The sequence below is a fragment of the Rousettus aegyptiacus genome, unplaced genomic scaffold, assembly GCF_014176215.1.
Source record: "Rousettus aegyptiacus isolate mRouAeg1 unplaced genomic scaffold, mRouAeg1.p scaffold_m13_p_2, whole genome shotgun sequence".
In the NCBI taxonomy this organism is placed as follows: domain Eukaryota; kingdom Metazoa; phylum Chordata; class Mammalia; order Chiroptera; family Pteropodidae; genus Rousettus; species Rousettus aegyptiacus.
In genome coordinates, this window is record NW_023416295.1 from 117,518,429 (window position 1) to 117,527,377 (window position 8,949).

At 36.9% G+C, this 8,949-nt stretch overlaps 1 pseudogene; it reads right to left on the minus strand.

Annotated features, from left to right (window-relative positions):
- Window positions 1–6,280: 6,280 nt before the first annotated feature.
- LOC107512679 lies at window positions 6,281–6,547 on the minus strand (annotated as a pseudogene).
- Window positions 6,548–8,949: the final 2,402 nt, after the last annotated feature.

The following is an 8,949-nucleotide window of genomic DNA, read 5'->3' on the forward strand; positions in this document are numbered from 1 at the left end:
TTTTTAAATGTCTAACTTTAGTTAAGGAAACAAAATTGAGAATGTAGGTCATGCAATTTCCTAAAACTTTAATTTTGTTCTTGATTAACAGGCCTCCTCACCCCCACATCCAATGTACTTTATATTTCCACAATTTTTCACGCATTTTTCTTCTGGAACATGAAGAATAAATCCAATAGAAGAACCAGGTAGCAAGAATTATCTATTCACATCTTTTCTTATTCACCTCACATGTGGAGCAATCCATCATATTTGAAAACCAACTTAAGTACCTTGAAAACAAACTTAGTCAAACAGAAATGAAAATCATGTCTCTGATACTTCAAATTGCTTTTCTAAATTAAGAGTTTTGGATGGACTATATATCTTAACTGTGGTTGTATTATTATTTCTGATGCATTAAAAGAGTTTAATAATTTACTGTAAACCACATAGGAACTTAAATAGCCAGGCCGAAACAGAGCCCAGAACTAATGATTTCTAACTGGAAGGAACATCTCTGCCCTGCTACATATGATGTGACATCACATTCATTGCCTAATGTCCACATCCACAAGCCTGCAGACTCCCTTCCTAATTCCTACTAAGTGTTGTATTTTATTGCCAACGATACCACTTACTCCTTGTCCTCGTTTGCAGGACTAGATTGGTTCTCTCCTCATCAGAGCTATAGAATGTATACTCGAATTTTAATGTATATGAACAGGGTGTTCTTTCCTCAGTGCTTCACTTGTTTTTAATCTTTAAACTATTTTATGGACATCTTTATGTATTTATTTTTTCTATTTATTTTTGAAATGTTCTAGTATTGACTTGGATGTTTGTGGCTGTATCCTTTTGCCTTAGCTTCAGCTCTTTCTCTCCCTACCTTCCACCCCTTCCACCTCCTTCCCCTTTCCTTTCCTTTCCTTTCCTTTCCTTTCCTTTCCTTTCCTTTCCTTTCCTTTCCTTTCCTTTCCTTTCCTTTCCTTTCCTTTCCTTTCCTTTTTCCTGGATTAGTATCATTTGGTAAAAATCGAACTACAAAAAACTAGAAATCTAATAAGAAATGCCTAAATATTTTTTCCTAAAATGGGACTAATTTTGATTCATATTATGTTCAAGCTCAAGGGTCAAGTTCAGACTAAATTATTTGATATCAAAAACAAAGGCAATAGCCAAAGTCTATTTACCAAATGTCAGAAGAACAAATCAATGGGTGAGATACCCTCCCCCACCTCCCTGTAGCTCATTTGGTAAATGGTTGACAATTTTTGTGGTGAATACTCTAGGGCATGCTATTTAAAACAGACCTTATTTAAAGCTTCTTTGCTTAAAGTAGGTCATTTTATACTTTCTAACATTCTGACACAATATTCTCTACAAAATCTAGGACTTTTTAAGGCTAGACATTAATTTCACTTTATCAAATAATGTGTTGACCAGTTTCTTAATATAAATCTCTTTAAACATTTATAGGAGTGAAAGAAATATACCTTTATCAAGTTTCTCATCTATTTCAGGCGTTTTATTTTGAGTCTAGGCCCTGAAGATAGGTTGAAATCTGGGCACTGCTACTCTACACCTACATTACTTAAGTATATTACTTAATCTCACCGTATCTTAGTTATGTTATCTGTAAAATGGGGATAATGATAGGACTCAGTTCATACATAATTGTGAGGATTAATGAGATAATACAATAAAATATTTAGCACAGTATTTAGTCCTTAATCAGCATCCGTTCTTACTGTTGTAGGTATCTTCACTTACATTAGCTCCTTTAGTCCTTATTATTACTCAGTGAGGCAGGCATTACTGCATCTATTTTACAGATAAGTAAGCTCATGACCAGTGAAGTTTAGTAATCTACTCCAAGTCACAGAGCTTGTCACCAGGATGGCTGGTATTTGAACTCTACCTTTCTAGTTCCAAAACCTATGCACCTCGGTGTGCCAAGTTCTCTCTTTGTATATAGATTACTAATCATCATAGGATGTTTTCTGTATGATTTTTGACTTTTAGGATAAATCGGTAAATTTGAATTTATTAGATACTCAAATAACCAATTAATTTCAGTAATGGGAATGCTTGTAGCCATTCTAAGTTTTCATTTTATGAGAAGGAAACAGATAATAAAAAAATTAATTGATAGGGAAATTTAGGTGAATATGAAGGAGGCAAAAGGAGAAGGGGAAGGAGGAAAATTACACACACACACACACACACACACACACACACACAAACCCCAAGGCATATTTCAAATTTGGGACAGATTCAAACCTATCTCTTACCCATTTACGTTATGCAAAATTATTTTGGAGGCATCACACTGTGGCTTAAAGAACACAGGCTTTGGAGTCAGAATCCAGTTATCTGAATTCCAGCTTTGCTGACTTTGGGATCCTGGGCTTGTTTTCTTATCTCAAAAATTAGGGCAAGGGTACATTTGTTAAGAAAATTAAATGAGATCATATATGTGAAATGCCTAGGATAGTGCCTAGGACAGATCTGAGGCCCAGTGAATGGCAGGCTAGCATAACATAGGTAGTTTCTATAATAATTTTTGAGGTTGTATATAAGGTTTTACAAAGTCTCCTTAATAATGTTAAGGAGGTCCAATATTAGTTTGCTCACAACATTGCAGAATTTTAAAGATGGGTGGTAAATTAGAGAGCTTTCTAGTTCATTTACTTCATTGTATGTTTGAGAAAATTGAGAACCAAAGAGACAAAGGGAATTTCCCCAAATCGCACAGCTCATTATAATCAGAGTTGGGACTAAAATTTGGCTTCTTAATTAATGGTTCTCCTAATATTTTTAAAGTTGCGAGTGAATGATTATACCACTTGAGCAATGAATTATGAAATATGAATATCTGTGAACAGAGTTTAGGATTCTAATCAAATAACACCTATAATAAAGTTAGACCTATATTTAATGATAGCCATAATTATTATTGTGCAGCAAGATAACAAGGCATAAATGGTAAGTAGTACAAATTAAAGGTCATTGTAATTATTTTGTATAAGCAAGCCATGAAAGGGAAAAATAAAATGAGGAAGAGCAGAAAACTTCTCTGAGGGCCTCTTTGAAGGGTCTCGAATCTGTTACTCAAGGGCCTTGGAAGCTGTGTTTTTCTGGAAAAAGGTAGGGGCTGAGAAATAGTTTTGGATGGAGGAGGACAAGAAATTCCTTTGAACTCCTCTTCTCTTGGAAGGAGGAACTAGAGCTCACCTCCTTCCTTATTGATGAAAGAACCAGCCAGCATTTTCCTTCTCTTTCTCCATCACCTTCTAGCTTGGATCTGGAAGTTTCAGCTACGGGAGCCAATCCTTAACAAACAATGCTAGAGTCATCACCCAGAGCAGAGTGATGGAATAACTTTGCTTTCAGCAAAACTATCGCCTGTTTTCTATTATCACTGTGTTCTGATTCCCAGCACTTTGCAGTTGTTGAACTGATGCACCGAGGGCCTCAGAGACCACCCACGGCATGGAGCAACTCTACTTCCCTCAAGTGGAAAGACTTGGTGGCTGCATAATTACCCCTGTGGTCCTTGGAGAAAACCCAATTTCTTTTTCTCTTACTCCCAACAGTAGCGAGTGAGACCTCCCTTTTCCCCATGCTCTTTATTAGGACTTGCTGAAAGGTGTGCTCAAGGAAAGGCTTTCTGCTCAAAGATATTTTCTCCACAGTGCTCATATTGTTCCTGTTGGATATTCATCTAGAGGATTTCCTGAATGAGGATATCTTTCATTTACACTCGAAATTACTTTTCTAACACTTAAACTGAGGGAAAGGGACTTCTGAGGAGGATGAGGAGGTGAGGGAAAAGAAGTATAAAGAGGTACATTTTGAGTGGTGAGAGTTTTAGGGGGAGAAGAAGCCTTTATTGGGGCCCTAGAAGGCAACTTTGGTCAGCCAGATAACAGGGATGAAAGAGAAAATGTGCCCAGAGAAAGGAAAGTGCAAATGCACAGAGAGGCAGTTGGGATTCTAAAAACAAACTTCACGTGCACCACAAAATCTTTCTAGGACCTCTGTTTCCCTCACATCTCTCTCTACTCTACCTCAAAAAAAAAAAAATGCTGATATTTAAATCTGATCTAGTCCCTGACATACCTCATTCCTGGAGGAGTGAGACTGCACAAATGCTTACTCAGGGATAATACGTACAAAGATCTTTGCAGAGACAGGCCCAAGATGATCTTTGGGCAGTGGTTAAGTGTATTTCTTGAAAAGTGTATGGGGATATGCTGTGCCTGTGTCTGGGTGCAGTTTAGCTGCCTCTGTCGCTAGTGACATGTCCCCGGCACCTTGCTACTTGGGTCTAATTGGCATTTATGCTCATCGATAGGTCTGCCTTCTTTATTTAGGTCACCCAGTCAGTGTGTGCATATCTAAGTGGGGCATGGGAAGGGCTGAGGTTGGCATTCGCGATAGCTCTGCGCTTTGGGCCTCCTCTGAGCTTCATTCCATGGGCCTGGTGACAGCTGTAGCTTTCCCATAGCTACTGTTCCAGTCTGAGCTACCTTGTTGTTGCTCTTATCACTCAGGTTGCCATTTTTACTGTTCTTGCTTTATTCCCCCATTTACTGCCACCAGCAGGAATGCTGTCAGCTCTAACATGCTGGTTCAGCATTGCTGCTCTTGCTCAGCCGACCCTGGAGTTAGGAGAGAGATTTGCTCCTGAATGGTGATGGCTCTTTCTATCACACTTGACTAATCTGACTTTAAGTGGAGGATGGAATAAGTTTTGGAACTGAGAAGACCTGAGTTTGAATCTTAGCTCTTCAACCTAGTAATGCCATGACCTTGAGCAAATTATTTAACATTTGGGACTGTTTTTTTTGCTTACTAACTGGAAATGATAATACTTGCTTCACAGAATTGTTTAGGGAAATAGGGGTATTTTATGAAAGATACCTGACATATAGTAGGCACTTAATTAATGGTAACTGAGATCATTATTTAAATAGGCACATCTCTTTTTAGCCAACATGAGATAGCTCAGAATTCCAGAGGTGGGCATGGAAACTGGGGCACTCCTCATGACCTCGTTATAGTTAATTGGTGGTTTAAGGATGGTATCCAGGGTAATCTTTGTTCCCAGAGACTGTAGCTAAGTTCAAGATACTATTTCTAGATGTTTGAGATAATGGAATTTTATGGAAAACTTTTTTTTTTTTTTTAACACTAACAAATTAATAGATCATTGGGCTATCGAATCTTTTCTTAATGAACCCAGCTTGAGCATAGAAATAGATGGCCTTTTTGAGCTGGGCTGGTGGCTATAAGGACCAAAGGCAGTGTGACTATCTTAGGTATATTTAGTTCCTTGCTGGTAGGGTGTTATTGAGAGGGAGAGAGTTATGTTATTAGTATGGCCTGGCCCTATCGCCTAAACTCAAAGACAATGGCACTGAGTCTATGGCCATGGCCTTGCCCATATGTAGTCATGGAATCGTTGGTTTGGAATTCATTTCTAAGATATGTTCAAGGAAAGATGATGGGTCTCAGCTCTTATTGTTTTTTGAGACAAAGCAGGAGAGGAGTTCTTCAGAGCACCAGCATCTTGAGGAAGGGCTCCACATCCTGGCATGCCTTTCAGGATAACATTATACCAATATTGATATCCAAACCAATACTAATGCCCACACTAATAACAATACTCTATTAATTCTAATACCAACACTAAATCCAATATCATTAAATGCCAATACTATCAATACTAATACTTCTATTTCTGATACAAATACCATTTATTGAGATTTTTTTTTTACCTCCAAGGAGCTTCATTTTTTTATTAGTGTGGCCACATTAAACAACTTGAATAATTCAATCCTATGAATGCTTGTGTAGAAACTGAAAAATAGAGAATGGTGTAGATATATCCAAAATTTGTTCTGAAATTCTATTTTTTTCACAATATATTTCTGAAGATGATGATTCAATGGTGAGACAAAACACCAAAAGAGAACGTATATGTCATCCTACATTTAGAAACATTTTAAAAAACATTAACTGTGATTTGAAAACAAAAGTTTGCACAATCTGAACCAATGTATCTCAAAGTTGAACTGTCAAAAAAAGACTTTTAAAAAGCTAAGAGACATACCTAACCTGCTACTGAAAATTGGAAAGATTTTAATTTCAAGTCTTTTTTATTTTTGAGACAGAAAAATATATGGAATGTAAATGAAAACATCTAATTAATAAAATTAACAAAGCAAAGTAATTTCGTTATACAACTTAACCCATTTATTATAGGCTCGAGATGTTTCAAACAGTGGAGCTTCTACTGATTTTTCAATTCCTTCAGTTTTCTGGTGGTGGACTTTACGGTGATGGCTGTTGTAGGTCTAGCCACCACCGGCTACTGTTTTCATGCAGGAACTACAGTGCCAGATCCCTACAGCTCATTGTCTTGGTTTTTTGCCACAGAAGGAGCAAGTGTACTCGGTGTGCTGGCTGATTTCAATTTTCACCATTTTCCTGAGGGAGGCGCCATAACGGATCCGTATTTCCCCCTGATTGTGACATCATCCTAGGTGTGTTTAGCCATGTCGCTGCGAACTAAGTCGGAACCCAGAGAACTTACTGAGCATTAAGTACATGCCAAGAACTTCGTAGGTAATATCACATTTAATCTTCATGAGATTTTTTTGATGCTAAAAATATATAGTACTTAGAATGAGGTGAAGAATTAAAGAAGTACAAATTAGTAGCTGATGGATGGTCATCGGGATGGGGAGCACAGCATAGGGAATGCAGTTAGCATTAATACGTTGGCTAGGTAGAGGGTCAGGGGAGGGAGGGAGCAACTGGGGGGATTGTTTTACAAACTATGTAGATGTCTAACCAATGTATTTTATACTTGCAACTAAAATAAATAAATTAAAAAAATATATAAAGTGCTTAGTATATACTAGGCACTGTTCTAGATGTTTTACAGTTATTTGCTTACTTTATTCTCACAACAACTCTAAGAGGCAGGTGCAATTATTATTCCTATGGATGAGAAAATTGAGGATCAGAGAGGCTAAGTAACTCCCCCGAGCTCACACAGTGAAACATGTAGCAGAGCAAAGATTGAAATAGGTTTCTCTGATTCTAAATCTGGTATTATATGGTGCATTTGTGTGTTTAGAATTGCCAGGACACTTTTATAAATTTTCTGTATGATTTCTGCATCTGTTAATGAAACTTCTGATAAAAAATTATCTGAACAGAACGCATCTTTTTGCTAGAAGATAATTTTACCCTTGAATTTTGCTCCACTTGGAAATATCTTTTAAATGAGAAATATGTTCTCTCGATTTTTCTTAATTTTACTGAAACAATTTGAATATAAGCTTCAAAAATTACTTCAGGATTGGGTTACAGTTCATTTTTATGGATAACACTGAGGCTGTCTTTTAAATTCTCTTATGGTTTTGATACAATTTAAAACATATTCTTTGTGATAAGCACATCATCATATTTTACTTGTGTATGTCTCTTTAATAGTAGACAAAGACACAGAACTGTTTGTTTAAATTGTTCTCATTAGGCACCTCTTTATTGTAGAAATTTCTTTTCCTAAATTGGATTTTAGAGAGAACGTAGAGATTAATGTTTATGGAGACTTTTCAAAGGAATTTGATTTTTATAATTTTTCTTAGTTTCATATTGATTTTAGCATTCAGAAGGATGTCCCAAATAAGACCTTTGAGACTGAGGTCTTTTATCTACAGTTCTGCCAAAATGTAATCTGTACCGAGTAAAGGCATAGCCATTTTCCAGGGTCTCAGTCCTCTACTAAAGAGATCCTTAAGGGCCTAGCTGGTAATTCATTTTCCCTTTAATCCATGCGTTGGCTTATCACTGCAATCTGATGTCATTTGTCATTTGCAGTGGAATTAACATTTTATAGCCTAGGCTTTTCTGAATGACAGCGACTGGAATTAGACATCCATGCATTACAACTCTCACAAGGTTCTTGAACTGTGAAAGGTGCTAAAATTCAGGGCCAATCCCATCAGGCATTAATCATATCACAAACTAGAACTCTTACGTGGTCTCTGACACAGAATGCAGAAATCACAAGTAGGGTTCTTAACATGGGATTCATAGACTCTCAAGGCACCTGTATTTAGAATTAAGGGCTCCACGAACCTGATGGGAAAAATATCCACATATTTGTTTTTACTAATCTGTAGTTGAAATTTAGTATTTCCTTCCATTGTAAATGTAGGCCACAAACCACAATCATATTACCTATTGATAATACCATGATTCTGACTATAATAGAAATTATAGATATTTTCCTTTTATATTAGAGTCGTTACTGATATCACAAAATATTATTTATTCTCCGCTCTAATATCATGGTAATGATTAGACATAACTGTAACATCTTGAAATTTAATGCTCTAGGAAAGAAGTACATATATTACAATATCAGGTAAAAAATATATGTTGATAAATGTATTTCAATATAATTGGCTTGCAGTCCTGTTAGGGATATATGGAAGAAAATAGGTTAAAAACCCCTAGAGAGTTAACACAAAAGCGTGTGGATCCAAAGCACTGTGGTCAGATGTAGCCTTCCAGCCAAATTCTCCGTGTGGTGCCCAGAGAATCATATGAAAGGTGAGGAGAGCCTCATTTGCCTTTCCAGCTTTCAGGCAAGGATAACTGATCCTCTAACAGATGTGAGAGCAGGTCCGAGGGGTCCACAGCCAAGGGTGCTTCTATCTATAGTATATCAGGCACGAATCCAGGTAGACTGTGGTGTTTCTATGGACTGTGCCAAGTAGATACCCATACAGTTTTTATACAAGGTTATTTATGTTGGTAAGTGGTCCTGTACCTGGCTTGAGGGAGGATACATAATATGAAAACACAGTGACTCAACTAGAATACTTATTCTTAAAGATGCATACAGGAGAATCTAGCTTTTACGCTTCAAAATTTAATATGGAT